Here is an 18,350-nt window from a genome sequence, read left to right on the forward strand (position 1 = left end):
AAACATTGATATGAGAGAGACACATGGATTGATTGGCTCCCACGGGCACCCTGACCAGGACTGGGGATTGAAACTGCAACCAAGAATCAAACCTAGGGCTTTTCAGTTGACAGGCTGATGGTCTACCAACAGAGCCAAACTGGCTAGGGCTTAAAGGATTTTCTTTAACATTTTTTGCAATGCTGTTTTGGTGATAATGTACACTTTAGCCTTTTTTTTTTTCTTGTCTTTTCTCTTTACTTCACTTTCAATTTCAGATGATAGCCTTGCTGGATAGAGTACTGTTGGTTTCAGGTCCTTGCTTTAATTTGTGGGGTGGCTTTAGGTATTAAGTGTTTCTGTTGAGAAATCAGTTGACAGTCTAATGGGAGCTCTCTTTGTCTTTAACATTTGTCATTTTAATTATAATGTGTTTGTCTCTTTGGGTTCATCTTGATTGGGATTCTGTGCTTCCTGAATTTGTGTGACTTTTTCCTTCACCAGGTTAGGCAAGTTTTCTTTCATTATTTTTTAATACACCTTCTCTATTTCTTGTTCACATTCTTCTCCTGCTGGTTCCCCTATGATGTGGATAATTTTACACTTCACATTCTTTTTAATTCTTTTTTCTTTTTTGCTCCTCTAATTAGATATTTTTTTTCTTTTTTAAAAAAATATATTTTATTGATTTTTTACAGAGAGGAAGAAAGTTAGAAACATCGATGAGAGAGAAACATCCATCAGCTGCCTCTTGCACACCCCCTACTGGGGATGTGCCCGCAACCAAGGTACATGCCCTTGACCGGAATCAAACCTGGGACCCTTGAGTCCGCAGGCCGACGCTCTATCCACTGAGCCAAACCGGTTTCGGCAGATATTTTTTTTCTACCTTGTCTTCCAAATCACTGATTTGATCCTCTGCTTCATCCAATCTACTTTTAATTTCTTCCAGTGTATTCTTGATCTCAGATATGAAATTCTTTATTTCCATCTAGTTCTTGTTCATGATTTTTATTTCCTTTTTTTCATGCTGTTGTATTTCCCACTAAGTTCTATGTAATTCTCAGTAAGTTCCTTGAGCATCCTTATAATATCTGGTAGAGATTAAAAATGGTGGTGGAATAAGTACATGCTGCATGGATATGCTCCCAGGAACAAACTGGAATTACAACTAAGATACAGAAAAAGTTCCCGAATAATCAATGGAAAACTCACAAGAGAGAACCCTGGTAACCAAAGACCAAAAGTGGAGACCACATAGAGACTAGTAGGAGGGGCAAAGGCACAAAAGGGCTGGCCAGGTGCCAACAGACAGCAAAAGAAGTTCTGGAGTGATATCTCAGCTGTGGGGGGTTGCCACTGAGAACTTTGGGGTCTAATCCCCAAGCTGGACCCCCCCAGGAGAGAGCACAAGAACTGAGAAGGGTACCCACATAATATCTGGCTGTGAAAAGCAGCAGGGTTGTGGTCTGTCTGGGAGATACAGCAGGAAATCCAGGTACACTCTTAAAAGGCTAATGCACAAAATTCCTGTGGAGCCACCCACCTTGTGCTCCAGCAGAGAGAAGGCAGAGTGAACTGGAGCTGTGAGAGCAGAAGCCAGGATCAGGGTCTCTGGGGTTAGAGCTCAGAGGCAGACACCTCAGTTTCTTGTGCTGAGTCATTCCCTCATGTAGCAAAGGACATCTTTCTCACACAGATATTGCTATGCAGGTGTCCTTGTCTTGGGGTAAGACAGTTGGCCCACCCTATTAGAAAACACCTTGCCCCATGATGTGAAGTTCCTGAGATCACTTGAGAGACTAATAATAACAATTAGCCTCCAGGTAGAAGTAATTCCCTCACCATGTTGGAAACAACTCTCACCAGGACAATTGCCTGAAGACAATTCAAGTCAGAATACTATCAGTATGTAAGCAGAAGTGGTCTCTGGAGGCTTTGAGTCTTTGCCTTATCTAATTAGTCAGAAACAGCATTTAACACTGTCCTGAACTAGAGATTGAGAGGTGTGGCAGATATACCTAATACATAGTCACACACCCAAATAGGCAGCCAAAATGAGAAGACAAAGAAACAACCCCTAAATGAAAGAACAAAAGAATTCTCCAGAAGAAGAGATAAATGAAATAGAAATAAGAAATTTATCTAAAACAGAGTTCAGAGTATTGATGGTAAAGATGCTCAACATGAAAAAACCTATAGTAACTATAAAAACAGAAATAAAGAATGACATACCACAAATAAAGAATACACTGGAAGGAATACACAGCAGATTAGGGGAAGCTGAGGATCAAATCAGTGACTTAGAAAACAGGTTTGAAATAAATCACTTAGTCAGAGAACCAAAAAAAAAAAAAAAAAAAAAGAACAATTAAAAAACAGGAGGACAGCTTAAGGGAGCTGTGGGACAACATGAAACATAACAATCAATAGCAAGGGTGCCAGAAGAGGTAGAAAGAGAGAAAGGGGTAGACAATGTGTTTGGAGAAATAATGGCAGAAAACTTCCCTAACTTGGTAAAGGAAAAAGTCACACAAGTTCAGGAGGCACAGCAAACCCCAAACAAGAAAAATCCAAACAGGCCTATAAGCAGACACATCATAATTAAGATGCCAAAATTTAAAGACAAAGAGAGAATCTTAAAGGCAGCAAAAGAAAACCAAACTGTTACCTACAAAGGAGTTCCCATAAAATTGACATCTGATTTATTATGAGAAACCCTACAGGCCAGAAGGAAATGGCATGAAATATTCAAGGTAATGGAAAGCAAGGATCTGAACCCAAGATTATTATATCCAGCAAGGCTATCATTCAAAGTAGATGGTCAAATAAAGAGCATCCCAGGCCAAAAAAAAAAAAAAAAGGCTAAAAGAATACATCATCACCAAGCCAGCATTACAGAAATGCTAAAGGGACTGCTGTAATGAGAAGAAGAAACAGAAAAAGAAACCTAGGCATACAGAATACAGAATTAAATTAAAATTGTAATAAATAAGTACCTATCAATAACAACCATAAATGTAAATGGATTAAATGCTCCAATCAAAAGGTATAGGGTATCTGAATGTATACAATACATGACCAAACTATACGCTATCTATAAGAGACCCACTTCAGAACAAAAAACACACACAGGATGAGAGTATGTGGGGATGGAAAAAAATTTTTCATGAAAATGGAAAAGAAAAAAAAGCTGGAGTAATAATACTCATATCCAACAAAATAGACTTCAAAATGAAGGTCATTGCAAGAGACAACAAAGGTCAATACATAATGCTAAAGGGATCGAACCAACAAGAGGATACAACCCTGGTAAATATGTATTCCCACAATATAGGAAAACTGAAATATATTTTAAAAACTTCTAGAGGACATATGAAAACATCATCAAAGTCATTAATCATCTGAGATATGCAAATCAAAGTGACAATGAGGTATCATCTCACACCTGTCAGAATGGCTATCATCAACAAATCAACAAATGACAAGTGCTAGAGAGGATGCAGAGAAAAAGGAACCCTCGTACACTGTTGGTGGGAATGTAGACTAGTGCAGCCACTGTGGAGAACAGTATGGAGTTTCCTCAAAAAACTAAAAATGGAATCATCTTGTATGTTGCAGTGATGGTCAATTTGCACATTACTCTTTTATTAGATAGGATAGAGGCCTGGTGCACGGGTGGGGGCCAGCTGTTTGCCCTGAAGGGTGTCCCAGATCAGGGTGGAGGTTCCCTTGGGGCATGGGGTGGCCTGGGCGAAGGGCCTGTGGTGGTTTGTAGGCTGGCCACGCCCCCCAGTGACCCAAGTGGAATCCCTGGTAGCTGGGATTTATTTATCTTCTATAATTGAAACTTTGTAGCCTTGAGTGGAGGCCTGGGCCGGCCAGGGTGTGTGGAAAGCTTGGCTTCCTCCATTGCCAGGGAAACCCAAGCCTCCTGCTTGCCCTGTGGCCGCAGCCATCTTGGTTTGGTTAATTTGCATACTCGCTCCTGATTGGCTGATGGGCATGGCTTGTGGGTGTAGCAGAGTGATGGTTAATTTGCATATTACTCTTTTATTAGATAGGATAACCAAGATATGGAAGCAACCTAAGTGTCTAGCAATAGATAGATAAAGAAGAAATGATGTATAAATATAATGGAATGTGACTCAGCCATAAGAAAGATTAAATTTTGCCATCTGTAACAACATGAATGAACCTGGAGAGCATTATGCTAGGTGAAATAGGTCAGAGAGAGAAAGACAAAAGCCATATGATATGTAGAATCTAAAAAACAAACTAAGAAGCAGAATAGAAACAGGCTCGTAGATACAGAGACTATTTTGACCATTGTTGGATGGGAGAGGGGCTGGGAGAATGAATGAAAAAGGTAAAGGGATTTAGAAGTATAAATTGATAGTTATAGAATATCACAGGGATGTAAAGTACAGCATAGGAAATATAGTCAATAATATTGTAATAGCTATGTATGGTGTCAGATGGGTACTAGATATATTGGGGTGATCACTTTGTAAGTTACATAATGTCTAATCATAGAATTGTACACTTGAAGCTAATATAACATTGTAAGTCAACTGTAATTTAAAAATAAAATAAAGAAAATGTCATATTCTGTTTTTATAAAATGCCACTTAAATTAACACAGATTCACTATGAAAAGACATCATTTTGAATATTAAGGACAAAGCTCTAGGTAGCATTCTTCATATGCTAACTAGTGTCTCTGTGTGGGGTAAGAACTATTTCTCCTATTTTGCAGGTGAGACCTCTATGACTCAGGGAGGTTAAGTGACATATTCAAGACCACACAGCAAGTAAGTGGCAAGTGAATGTCAGTTTAGTGATGGCTTCTTTCCCTAGGACATTGAAGTGACACATGAATCTCATCTTCAAATCTCATTTACTCTAGGAATATGCATTCATTGTCAGCACAGCCTTAGAGCACTAGTTCTCAGCCTGTGAGTCCACAGGGACATTTAATACCTTAAAAATACCATTTCACTTTGGTGGTGTCAATGAGTTGTGGAATCCAATTTAAATTGATGCATAAATAAGAAATAAGAAAATAAGAAAAATCCACATGTGGTAATAGAAGGAAAATTAGATGGTATACATCTATTTGTCCATAATGACAAAAGTAAGAAGAATTAGAATCAATGAAGAAAAGCTTAGGCTATAACTGTCAAGTAGACAGCATAAGATATAAAACTGTACACACACAGTTTATTCTTGACTAAATCAAAATAGCTAAGAAAGACTAGAAGGAAAAATGCCAAAATATTAGTAGTTATATGGGTTGCTTTTAGGGAGTATTTTCTCTTTGTCTCATTATTCTGTTTTATATTACTGATATGCTACAAGAATTATCTTGTTTTCATACAATAGAAAAGAATAACAAAGTCAGACTTGGCTGAAACCTTTTGGCAGGTGGCTTTGATGTCTGGGTCTTTTAAATTCATGGGTGAACTGTAGCAAACCCTCCAATAAAAGAATCCCTGCTTTTTCAGGGCAGGGAGTGGGCAGAGCAAGTGCTAGAAGAAAGTCTCCTGGGTCTGCTCTCTTGTTCCAAAGAGCAGAATTGAATGCAGCTCTATACAGGATTGTTTCAATTTACTCATGCCATAGTGGCAGTGGCAGGAGGGCCACCCAGGAATGCTTAGGAACAGGTCACTCAGTCATTGCCCAGTAATTCCAGTTGTCTTAATGTAACTTCAAGCTAATTTACTCACTTCCTGCTGGAAACCAGTCATTGTCTCACTAATAGAAAGATGTGGACAGGAAACCCCAAAGGCTGGTCAACAACCTTAATTGCTCTGAAAGGTCAGAGCTAATAACTCACTGTTTAGTTGAAACATTGTTAGCTGAAGCAGCCTCCACCTGTTTGTCTTATGTAAATTTCTGTTATTGGAATTTCCTGCCTAAAGGCTATGGGTGTATCCCAGTGGTCGGCAAACTCCTTAGTCGACAGAGCCAAATATCAACAGTACAAGATTGAAATTTCTTTTGAGAGCCAAATTTTTTAAACTTAAATTTCTTCTAACGCCACTTCTTCAAAATAGATTCGCCCAGGCCGTGGTATTTTGTGGAAGAGCCACACTCAAGGGGCCAAAGAGCCGCATGTGGCTCATGAGCCGCAGTTTGCCAACCACTGGTGTATCCCATAGTCTTAATAAAAAGGGATAGCAAGGCCAGAGTGGGGTGTAGTCCTCCCCACAGAGGTGGGCTCCAGCCTGGCCCCCAATATTCCCAAATTAATACTTTTCTAGTCTCTTTCATTTGTGTGACACCTTCTCCATACCCAAACCCTGAACCTGAACCCTGAACCATGCAGGACGTGAAAGGGGTTCCCACAACTTCCTGTATTTTAGTTAGTGAAACAGACCTGCCAACAATTTAAGAGAAAAAAGGTCCTTCTTAGCACCCCCTCAGCCTTGTATCCTACCTCCTCACAGCAGCACTCACCTCAAGCAATCAATTCATTTCTAAGAAGACAGAGAACAATTTATTCAGCTTCAATGTGCTGAGAGGAAAACCTCCTATTCTCTAATATTAATTCTTGAAGTAGATTAAAAAACAATTTTCATTCCTTGCCAGGATTTAGGGCTTGTAAAGATATTGATGTAGACAGTCTTTGAAATATTAGAAGTTGGCAGCTACTGTAAAGATCCTAAACTCACTCAGCAAGACATTAAAGGAAGTCTCAGGGCAAAGTATGTTATCTTACATGTTAAATATATATCAAGCTTTTGGGGAACTATGGACATATGCATAGGTAGCTGGTGCATTTATTTAAAGCAGATTTTCCCTGGAATAAGGAGGAGGGTTATTTGAGGAGATATTTTATTAGTTTAAAGGAGGATTTTATATCTCTTGTTCTGAAAGTTCCTCCATGCCCTTTTACACAAATACACAAGCACACAGAGAATAGTGATAAGGTAGTTTGATAACCGATTTCAGTACCTGTACTTCTCTTTCACAGGTTTCATATTTTCATTTTTGCGTTTGTGTTTGTTCACAGATAGCATTAAATGTGTCCTCACTGCTCCCTTTTAGGCCTTACCCTAAGATTAATACACTTTATCAATTACTATACTCCAACATATTAGCTGTGTTGGAGTAAAGTAAACTTCAATACATGGCTAAAATGTTTAATTGATAGGAAACAAAGCTTGACAACTTGTCATTTTGTTGTTAAAATTTTCTATCAGTTCAGAAGAATAAAAATCTGGGAACATTATCACAAAACTGGAGTAATTAGATTAGGTTGATCTTCTTTTTCATGCCGTTGACAAGTTGTCTTGGTGTCACCCAGTATATATTTACAGTATGGTATCAGAATTTGTCCACTCTCATATAATTAATACAATCCTATAGATGCCCAGCACCAGGCAATCATCCATCTTATCTTTCTAAAACATAAATGTGCTTATGCCATTGCTTACAAACCTTAGCTGGCTCCTTACTGTCTATCAAATAAAAGTCAAACTGTGTAGCATGACATTCAAGATCCAAGACTCTTAAGATCTAGGAATAGGACCACCTCCCCACTTAACCCTTTTCCCCTCTGCCCCTTAGCAGTGAGGCAGAACCATGGGGCTGTAATAGAACTGCTTTGTGGGGAATAGTGGTCCAGGCACATGTGTGAAACAGGCTTAGTGGTGGAGAGAGAGGGTGGCACATCATGTCTATAGGCAGGCAGTGTGCACTGGGATAAGGCTAGAGGAATGTCACCAGGCTGGTGCTGGCTGTGGCATGGCCAGGGCTAACTGGCTATAACAAAAGTAGATACTTGGGCCATGGGAAGGGGAAGAGAAAGAAAACAGAAACCAGTGAGGAATCAAGAAAATTTCCAAGAACCACTTTCCTGGGCAGGCTTTGCAGAAACAGTGGGCACTAACATTGGGTTCAAACTCCTTGACTTCAGCTTCCTGACTTACCATAGCAGGCTCTGTGACTACAGTTGGGTTACTTTGCATATCTATGCTTCCCTTTATTTCCATTGCTAAAACTGGAATAAGAATAATAGTTTATTCATAGGTAGAATTAAACAAATTAACTCAGATGTCTACAGATGGTGGGTCTTCTATAAATCTTACCAATTATTATAATAAACTTTGAACTTTTTTCTTTTCATATTTATGAAATAAGAAAGCAGTATTTGACTGCAGTGACCAACTAGCTCCAGTTCGCTGGCATCTTCCCTGACAGTGTCATATCTGGAGGCCCCTGTTCTGGGCAAATCTGGATCATCAGTTGGTCACTCTAGTAGTGAGTGTGGGAACTCTACAAACAGAACATAAGGTGTTAACAACATGGCATGGGGTGAATCATACAAAATTGCCATTTTTGTAGGTCAAAATCATCAAATAGCAGCAATTTTATATGGCCTAACCCAGTAAAAAGTTTTAATGTGGCTAGGAGGGGTAATGAGAGGACAGGGTCTTCTATACTCTAAATTCCCTCTAGACAGGTTTTGTCTCTCTAGATCAAAAGAAAGAAAAAGCAGCAAATATTTCTTTAGCACTTACTAGGAACTAGGCATTGGACCATCTACTAAATCAGGAGGTTTTTTTTTTTAACTTTACTTTCATTGATCTGCACGACTCATAAGTCAGGAGAATCAACAATATGAAATGACGAAAATATGAAGCAAGCAAGAACATTAATTGTAAAGAAAAAGAAACAAGCCTGAAGGAGAATCTGAACATCTTAAAGAAGAAGATATGAGAGTCAGGGCATGCAGAGAGGAGATGGCTCTCTGAGTGAGGTGCACTGAGTCTGAAGGAGCTCACTTTCCAGGTCCAGAGACCCAGCCAAGTCTCACATGCAAGAAGTAGGCATCACATCTCATGGTGGGCAATGCCTCTCTGGAAGGAGGTCAACATGCTATGGCCTAAACCACAGCAGTGTGATAGTGAAAAAAAATTTTTTAATTTTTCATTTTATAAAAACACAGGAGGGAGAAATAGTCTAAGTTCATTTTGGCTTTTGAAAAAGACCTAGAGGATTTCATGATCCATCTGAAGCATATATGTAATTCTCTCTTTATGGGTTTGGAGGAAACAAGGACATGAAGTTTTCCTTAGTGAATGTCATTCTATGAAGGGATCTGTGAGTGGATTCTGGAAGGATCTCAAAACTGTTTTATTGGGTAGTTTTAAAGGGTGAACTGAACACATTAGAGCAGATATTTTTAACTCTTAAGAAAACTTGAAATGAAGTATAACAAAGAGAAGAAAACAGAAGTCATAGCTTTCAGTTCCAAAGATTCCATGACCTATGACTGGTTACTAGCTTCTAGGCAGAGATTGAGAAGCCATAGCATTTTATAAAGTATTTTATATTTATACTAGTGGCCCAGTGCACAAAATTCATGCACATTAAAAGGGAATTAATTAGAGGAAATATTTTAATATTGCTATTTGCCCTTTCTCTATAATACAAGTGTCAGAGATTAAAGAAAATTAGTAAAATATATATGAAAATCTCCCTCCTGTCAGAGTCTGGGGTGCGCCGCAGGACCTAGAGTCAGGTCCCTACCCACCCGTGCACACCTCAAAATTGCACGAGACCCAGACCCAACCGGCCCCATCCCCGTAAAGCCCCGCAGGGCAAGGGGTGCAGCCTCAGGTCCCCTGGCCTGGCACTGGGCAGGGGGGCACATCCTTAGAAGCCCTGTCAGGCAGGGGTGATGCAGCCTCAGGTCCTCTGTCAAGCCCTGCTGGGTGGAGGGAATGATCTCAGGTCCTCAGGTGCAGCCTCAGATCCTCCAGGCTGGCGTTGGGGCAGGAGGGTGCAGCCTCAGGTCCCCTGGCCCTGGAACAGGGGGTGTGGCCTCAGGTCCCCCTGCCCTGGCGTGAGGGAGTGAGGGCGCGAGGGCACAAGGGTGCAAGGCTGTGACAACCATTTGCATATTAGCTCTTTATTATATAGGGCTAGAGGCCTAGTGTACGACATTCGTTCACTGAGTGGGGGGGGGGTTCCTCGTGGGGAGTGGGCCTAAGCTGGCAGTAAGACATCCCCCAAGGGGTTCTTAGCACTGCTGCAGAGGCAAGAGAGGCTCCCACCACCGTAGCTGCACTTGCCAGCCCTGAGCCTGGCTTCTGGCTGAGCGGCACTTCCCCTGTTGGAGTACACTGACCACCAGGGGGCAGATCCTGCATTGAACATCTGCCACCTGGTGGTCAGTGTGTGTCATACTGACCCATTGTTCCCCCGTTTGATAGATTTGCTTATTAGGGTTTTATTATATAGGATAAATTCATACAGTATTCATAAAGTATTGTATAAAGTTGTTGATATGTATATTAAAAAGCAAAATAATTCACAAACAAAAGACTAGAAAGATTGAATATATATCTAATGCTCTACTTCTAGTAAATTTTGCAAAAGAAGTCTGTCAGAGGACTGCCTGCTTTATTTTGAGTTTCTGATGAGAGGAAAAGATGCCTCCCCCTATGGTTCTATTTGGAGGAGTGAGAATGAGACCCCTGGGGTTCAACCTGTCCTCAGACCCAGGGAGGCATCCCAGTCTGTTTCAGAATTACAGTTCATTAAAGCCTGTATGCATGGGGTCTGTGACATGCAAGACATGGAGAGAAGGGAATGAATACCTGCTTTTGAGGGGTTGACAGATTTTATGACAAGAAACAAGAAGTGGTTGACAAGAAAATGCATTATTGTGGTTAGTAATATATTCTGTTATATTACCTAATCATGATTCATGACTTACAATTAAGTCTTTTATCCATTTTGAATTTATTCTTGTGTATGGTGTAAGTTGTAGTCTAGTTTCATTTTCTTGCATGTACTTGTCCAATTTTCTCAACACCATTTCTTTCTTTAATTCTAAAAATGTGCTGCTTTTTAAAAAATAATTCTTTAGGGGACTATAAAACTGGTGGTTGAATAGGCAGATGTGTCCTGTGCCTTGTCCCAGAGCAGATAGAAGGAGCAACTAAATCAAATGACATCCACTTGGAATTGGCGAGTTAGACACAGCTGGTGAGACAATCCATAGCCAGAAAGGACAGAATATGCCTAGCAAATGGTAGGATCAGGGATCTGAGCTGGAAAGAACCATGCAACCACCAGGCCGAGAGGGTCAAGAGGAAGCTGCACTGCACCAAAGCCCCGTCTCTTGGGGACACATGAAACAACCAACTGTGGAAAGGAAGTCCACAGGGCTGCTGGAGGCTGGAGAATCTAGATCTAAGTCCACAGCCATGAGAGGCTGCACCCAAAAAGGTGGCCTTAAAGAGCTAACTGAGCCAACTGGTGCCAGGGGCAGAGAAACGCTCACTTGCATGGTTGTTTTGCCTCTGTTTGGTCTTTGCATTTATTCACTAAACCCAGTTCATAGGACTTTCAATTACAAACACTCACCCGAGGCTGCAGTGCAGGTGGATGTGAGGATTTGTGAAGACTGGGAAGAGGGTGTGGAGGTGAGCAGGACAGGGAGAGATGATGAGGAATCCAACACTGAGATATTTGTGACCCTCCGGACCCAAGCAGCCACTTTTCTCCTGAAGAGCCAGCCCCTCCCAGCAGCCTCAAAACAGCTAATACATCCATGACCAGCCTACACCTCAAGCTTTTCAAAGGAAACAAAGAGTCTGAATAGCTCCAAAGAGCCCTCAGGGACTGGGTTAAAAAGGGGCCATTCAGTCCTGGAAAGGGATACAGCACCACCCCCACCTAAAGCCCTGTCAGAAACAGATGTTTGAGTGATTAAGATTGACAACAGGCAGACAGGCAAAGCAGGTAGATTGGTCCTGCCTGTTTGCATCCAAGGCTGTGGAGACAGACATAGAGGAGTGGTAGATCCCTTGGAACTTCAATACGGTGTTGACTATGTAACAGGAAACTGAGAAGTGACAGACAGAAGAGTGGAGTCTTACACCAACCCCCACGGGGCATTAAAATTTGGCTGAAAGTGAATGACATTTCACTTTTTTATATTTTATCCTTTATTTCCAATTTTTTTTCCTTTTTTTATCTTTTATTTTTTATATTATTTTTTTCTTCATTCTATTTTTATGGTTATTTAACTTTATCTTATTTTTCCCTTTTCCACCCTTTTCTTCCTTACTTCTCCATTTTCATTCTGTTTTCTCTTCTCCTGTCCTTGTTTTAGTTTTTCTCTTTCCTTTCTTTTTACCCCTTATAAAAAATTGAACTTCTTTATCTGCTTTATTGACCTGTTATTATTATTGTAGTCTCTGTTGGTTTACTCATATCTAATTTCCTCTCTTTTGCTCCACGTCTTTTCTCTTTTTTAGCTAGTCAATTTTTTTAATGCCTTTGTTTTTCCTCTCCTCTCTTGCTCTCTTCCTCTCCTAATTGTTTAATTAGCTTCACTCACTAAACTCAAGCCTATCTGCTTCTTCTCTATTCTCCTTTTCCAAAAAATATATCTACCAGAACTTCTAGTTTCTATTTTTGTGTCTTTAGCTCATAGCCAAGAATTAAAAGACATTGGCAAATCAGTATAAGTTAAGAATCCTTCGATGTTTAAATATGTATTTCTGTGACTTTTTACAGTTGTTCTGCTCACTACTAATTTAATAGCATTTCTAAGCAGCTAAATTTTATCAAGTCTTTTCTACACATTTATCTTGTTTGTTTTTTTCAAAAGAAAAACAACTCTTTCATATTCACACTAAATTAATCTATATAGTTAAATTCCACAATTATAAATACCAATTGAAATCAGAGATAAACAGATTTTAGATCATGTGGTGTTGAGTTTTGTTAAACCTAACATTCCTGTGATGGGAGCAGAAGAGACTTGGGCAACTGGAGAGTAACTCCATAGCCACAAGCATTGAGTGTATAAAAAGAAGTCTTTGGTCATTGTGCTTTACAAAGGATGTAGGATTCAGCCAGAGTGGAGGCTGATTGAGAGCTTCTGACACATACCCATAGCAGAGTCTTTCCCTCAACATGTGTACATGATTTGTACTGCATGTAAACTTATTATAAAAAATACATTATCAAGAATTCACATATAGCCCAAGAGAACTTTCTGATAGAACCATGTGGCATAATGTTGCAGTATCTGAACAATTTGGAACAAAAATTAATTAGCTCTAACACTAAAATAAGTCAAAGGTAAAGTGTTCATTCAGACTCAATGTATGCATGATAGTTTTTAATGTAAAAACATAACTGCCATCCTTTGAAACAAAGAGAAATACATTCTTATACTACAATAATTCATAATTTTTGAAATTCTACCAATTCTGTCAAGAGTGTGCAATAGCTTAAATACAAAGAGGCTTTAAGGAAAAAGAAAGCTCAACAAAGCAATCAGTGAAAATAAAAGTTTTCTGGAATTCAATGTAAGCACTGACAATCAGCATTCACTACATTTTTAAGTGTTCATTACAAAGGAATGAACCAAGAAAACTTAATTTCATCAGCTATTGATTTATTGATATCCATGCCTTCATAAGAATCATTTGTAGCTATTCTCCAATAGAGTGGCATTATTCAAATGTCATATATTTTTCTTTCATTTTCATTGATTTCTCTGATTTATTAAGACTCTCACACTCTCTTATTTCTCATCATGCTCAGCAGAATCAATGCTCTACTCTAACCATCAAGCTTTCTATTGAATGTTTTTCCATAATCCATTCCTCCATAGTCCAAAAATTGAATTCAAAATCTTCTTCATAATGAAAATTATTCTTAACCTTACTTGTGTGGTTTTTTCTTTTCTTTATTAGTCAAATAACTTAAGTCTATAACCATCTGGAGTACAAAATATTAAGAGTTTGAATACTACTGCTTACATACAGTATAAGGTTGAGAGGTATGTACATATGTTAGACTTAACATCATATTGAAGTACACAAGGAAAAACATCTGTACCTATTTCCCTTCTACATTGTAACATATCTACCTGTTATTGTACAAAAGATGACCACAAGCAAAATGAAAAGTTGAGCAGAGAATTTATTTGGTCAAGTTAAGTAGCAAATCTGTTTAATTCATCTTCAAATTCTTTTTTCTCAAAAAATAGGAGATGGGAAGGGTGGTAAAAGAAATGTTTGAAAAGTTATAATTACTGTTGTACCATTAGAATATTTCAAATTAGCTAATTTAGAAAGCTTATCAAAGTAATTTAATTGTGATGAATGAACTAACATAAATTACAGTGTTTATTGGGAATAACACAACATGAAGCAGAGTAGCTTTTGAAATTTCAAGACAGTGATACAGCCAAATATTTTTTTTTCAAACACATGCTTCAAGTAATGATTCTAAAATACAGGAGATGAAGCCTTTTTGAATAAATACTGGTTTGATTCTAGTGTTTTGCATTTGTCCTGATGTTCTGCATTTCCTTGTGAAATAGCTGGTCATAAAACAATACTAAACAAGTCCTCAATTCTAAGTTTTTAGTTTGCAATGCGTTCATCAAGGATGGTATTGAGAGGTCATGATACAGCTCATGGTGTTTGGAGCTCAATACTCGGTATGTTGTGATTGGTAATTTTTCATGTAGGAAGAGCAAATTGTTCTCACAGTGGACATAAGTGTTCTATCCTCAGCCATGTTGTAGGCAGTTGTCACTCAGAACACTAGCAAGGGCTGAGATATTGGTATTTATCACAGAGAACTTAAAAAATGACATCATTAGAAATCTGCCCCTTTTTTGTACATTCTTCATACTCCCATTCAAAAAAGAATTAAACCTAGCCTAATTAAAAAGCTAAAAAGACAAGATGTATAATAAAGAAGATTAAGAACAGTTAAATAAAAAAGTTAAAGAAATTGAATATTAACCTTTAAAATTTTTTATAATGAGTGAATTTTCCATGCCAGTACCTAATGTAAATATCATATTTCTTTTGGTTTTATTAATTAAAATATTTTTTTAAAGCATAGGTTTAATTTCCACAAAGAAGATATATTGTATCAACTAATGTTATTTAGCTAGTCTTCATTGGCAAAACTACAGTAAAACTAGTTATGTTATGCCATGACTCTTACTTTTTTCTAAGGACTAGTGCCCTTATATTTACTGAGAAGATCCCTCTGAAAACATGTATTTACACACAAGTCTGGTCACCATCCCACCTGGACTTTGTATTCCTGTGGGGAGTGGATAAAATATGCAAATATGACATAATCTTAGTAGTGACCAATGTTGTGCAGAAAACATAATTGGGGCATGGGGATAGAGTTTAGCCAGAGGTTAGCGCACTTAATGGATGATGTTAGGTAGTGTACTCTGTAAGACATCCCTATGAGGCTAGTGCTACTAGTATTCTCATATTCATTTGATACATGAAAAATTCTAGACTCAAGGTCCCACATGTCAATGACAAACTCCTAGCAAAATGTTTACTTCCAGACTAGCAAGACTGGAATGTGGCAGTTGCTGCCTATAACTGCAACTATTCTGATAGAAATTCTCTTTCCGCAATTAAAACAGAGAAGTGTAGAGTAATCCTATTTGACTTATTTTCTATAACCCAAAGAAATAAAAGTAGGATAAGTGGTAGAAAGTGATAAAGAACCAACTTTTAGTATAAGGAAGGATTTTCTAACAATTATAAATGTCCAAAATTACCATTTGCTTCCTTATATGTAGTGGAAGTGGTGAAGTCTCTGCCTTTGATAGTGTTCAGTTACAAGCTGGGCAGTCACTTGCTAAGGGTGATAGAGCAGTCAAGTATTGGCTATATATCTGGACTACACACATTGCAAGGTGACTCTACCCTTGAAATCTTGTGATCTTATGTTGTGTAGGGTCTGTGTATGGTTTAAATTCTTCAAAATAGATCTAAGGCCAATCTTATGTGGGGACCAATATTTCTGATCAACATCATGATAATGAGCATTCTGTAAAGAAAGAGACTTGAGAAGCTATTTTTAATTTAATAGTATATTAATTTAAATAAAACCTTATACTGACTTTTACTTTAATAGCCAAAATAAAATAAAATAAAAACAACCCCCAAAAACTAAGAATCAAAAGTGGAAAACCTACAGAAATAAGAACACTATTATCAGTGTTTTTTGGCTAAAGTAAAGTAATTTAGCATATTTATATAAAATAACCTTTCCCTTAAGTTAGAAGTTCAAGGATTTTTAAAAAATCTGGCTACAGTATTTATGCAATTTAATGAAGCCCAATTCCTTGTAACTATAACTACAATTATTCCCATATTAACTTTACTTACTTAATGATGTCTATTTGTCTTCCTAAAATGTGTTTCATTGTGTTTTACTAGGCTGTGCTTTTGAAATTCTCATGTTTTTTAAAACTCAAGTTTAAAAGGAGAAATGAAATGCAGGGGTGGGAGAGGGCTGGGCAGCAGCCAGGAGTGCACAGGGCTCAAGAATCCTCAAACAATGAAACACATGACAAAGCAGCAGCTCTCATGGACACTTACATGAGACATGTCCTCTACTTAATGGCCTTTATACCCCTAAACCTCAAGAATTTCATCTTGGATTTGGAGCCCACCTCCTATAGTAGGGAAGAGACAGAACTTCCAAACTGCATGAAGTTTACCTTAATTTAGGCCATATATACATTAAAGTAAGTAAAAATCTACTATATTCCCTATCACAGTTTAAGTAAAAAATGAGTCCCATTGCCATTATTACTATTTTACAAGTAGTAGTACTGATATCATTCCAGTGCTCTAAGTTGAGAAAGATCTCAAAGGATCACACTGATCTGCATCTGTACCATCAGTCTTCAGCTTTGTCAGGTGCTGCATGCTGGGAAACATGAAATTGACTGGCAATAAAGCCTTCAGATCCCTCTTCCCCCTTCCCCCAATGACCTGCAGGGAATGGACCAGTGGTTCCCTAGGGAGCATGAAGTTGTAGCTTCCTGGTGAAACAAACAGGCCTCTGCTTCCCAGATGAATATGCTAAAAAATGTCTGACTTTCCCTTTGCTCTCTTCCTTTAATAATATTAATAACTGATAATTATGATGATAACTTTAGTATATTGAAAAAGAAAATTTAATGTATATACTTTGATAGAAGTAGCCAATGTCTAAGAATTTTACCTAAGGAGTAATCACTCAAATAGGGAGAGAGATTTGTACAAAGGTATTCAATGTAGCATCCTACCTAATAAAAGAGTAATATGCAAATTAACCATCACTCTGCTACACCCACAAGCCATGCCCACAAGCCACGCCTACCAGCCAATCTGAGCAAGTATGCAAATTAACTCCAACCAAGATGGCTGCCACAGAGAATAGGAAGGAGGCTTGGGTTTCCCTGGCAATAGAGGAAGCCAAGTTTTCCACACACCATGGCGGGCCCAGGCCTCCACTCAAGGATACAAAGTTTCAATTATAGAAGATAAATCCCAAGGAAAATAGCGGCAGCCACAGAGTTGGAGAGAACAGGCTAGGGTTGCCCCCAATGATGGAGGAAGCCAAGCTTCTGCAGCCCTGGCTGGCCTAGGCCTCCACTCCAGGCTACAAAGTTTTAATTATAGAAGGTGAATAAACACCAACAGAAATGGCTGCCATCACGGAGAAGCAGAAGGCTTGGCTTTGCTCTAGGCTACAAAGTTTCAATTGTAGAAGATAAATAAATCCCAGATACCAGGGCCTCCGCTTGGGTCGCCGGGGGGCATGGCTGGCCTGAAAACCACCACAGGCCCCTCACCCAGGCCACCCCACACCCCAAGGGAACCCCCACCCTAATCCGGGACACCCTTCAGGGCAAACCAGCTGGCCCTCACCCATGCACCAGGCCTCTATCCTATCTAATAAAAGAGTAATATGCAAATTGACCATCACTCCAACACATGATCAAGATAGCTGCCCCCATGTGGTCAAAGATCCTGCCCCCATGTGGACACAAGATGGCCACCACAAGATGGCCAGCAGAGGAGGGCAGTTGGGGGCAATCAAGCCTGCAGGGGAGGGCAATTAGGGGTGACCAGGCCAGCAGAGGAGGGAAGCTGGGGGCAAACAGGCTGTCAGGGGAGCAGTTAGACACCAATCAGGCTGGCAGGGCAGTGGTTAGGGGTTGATCATGCTGGAAGGCAGAAGTGGTTAGGGGCAATCAGGAAGGCAGGCAGGTGATCAGTTGGGAGCCAGCAGTCCTGGGTTGTGAGAGGGATGTCCGACTGCCCTAAATGGGCAGTGGGACATCCCTCGAGGGGTCCCAAATTGGAGAGGGTGCAGGCTGGGCTGAGGGACTCCCCCTCCCCACCCCCGTGCATGAATTTCATGCACTGGGCCTCCAGTTGTTTATAAAGGGGGAAATCTGTGAAAAAAACAAATATTTAATAATGGGTACAGTGAAATAAAATTTGGTAGGAAGATACCAGGGGTTATTGTGCTGGCATTAAATATTATTTAATTGATTCAAATTT

The sequence above is a fragment of the Cnephaeus nilssonii genome (assembly GCF_951640355.1).
Source record: "Cnephaeus nilssonii genome assembly, chromosome: 3".
Lineage (NCBI taxonomy): Eukaryota > Metazoa > Chordata > Mammalia > Chiroptera > Vespertilionidae > Cnephaeus > Cnephaeus nilssonii.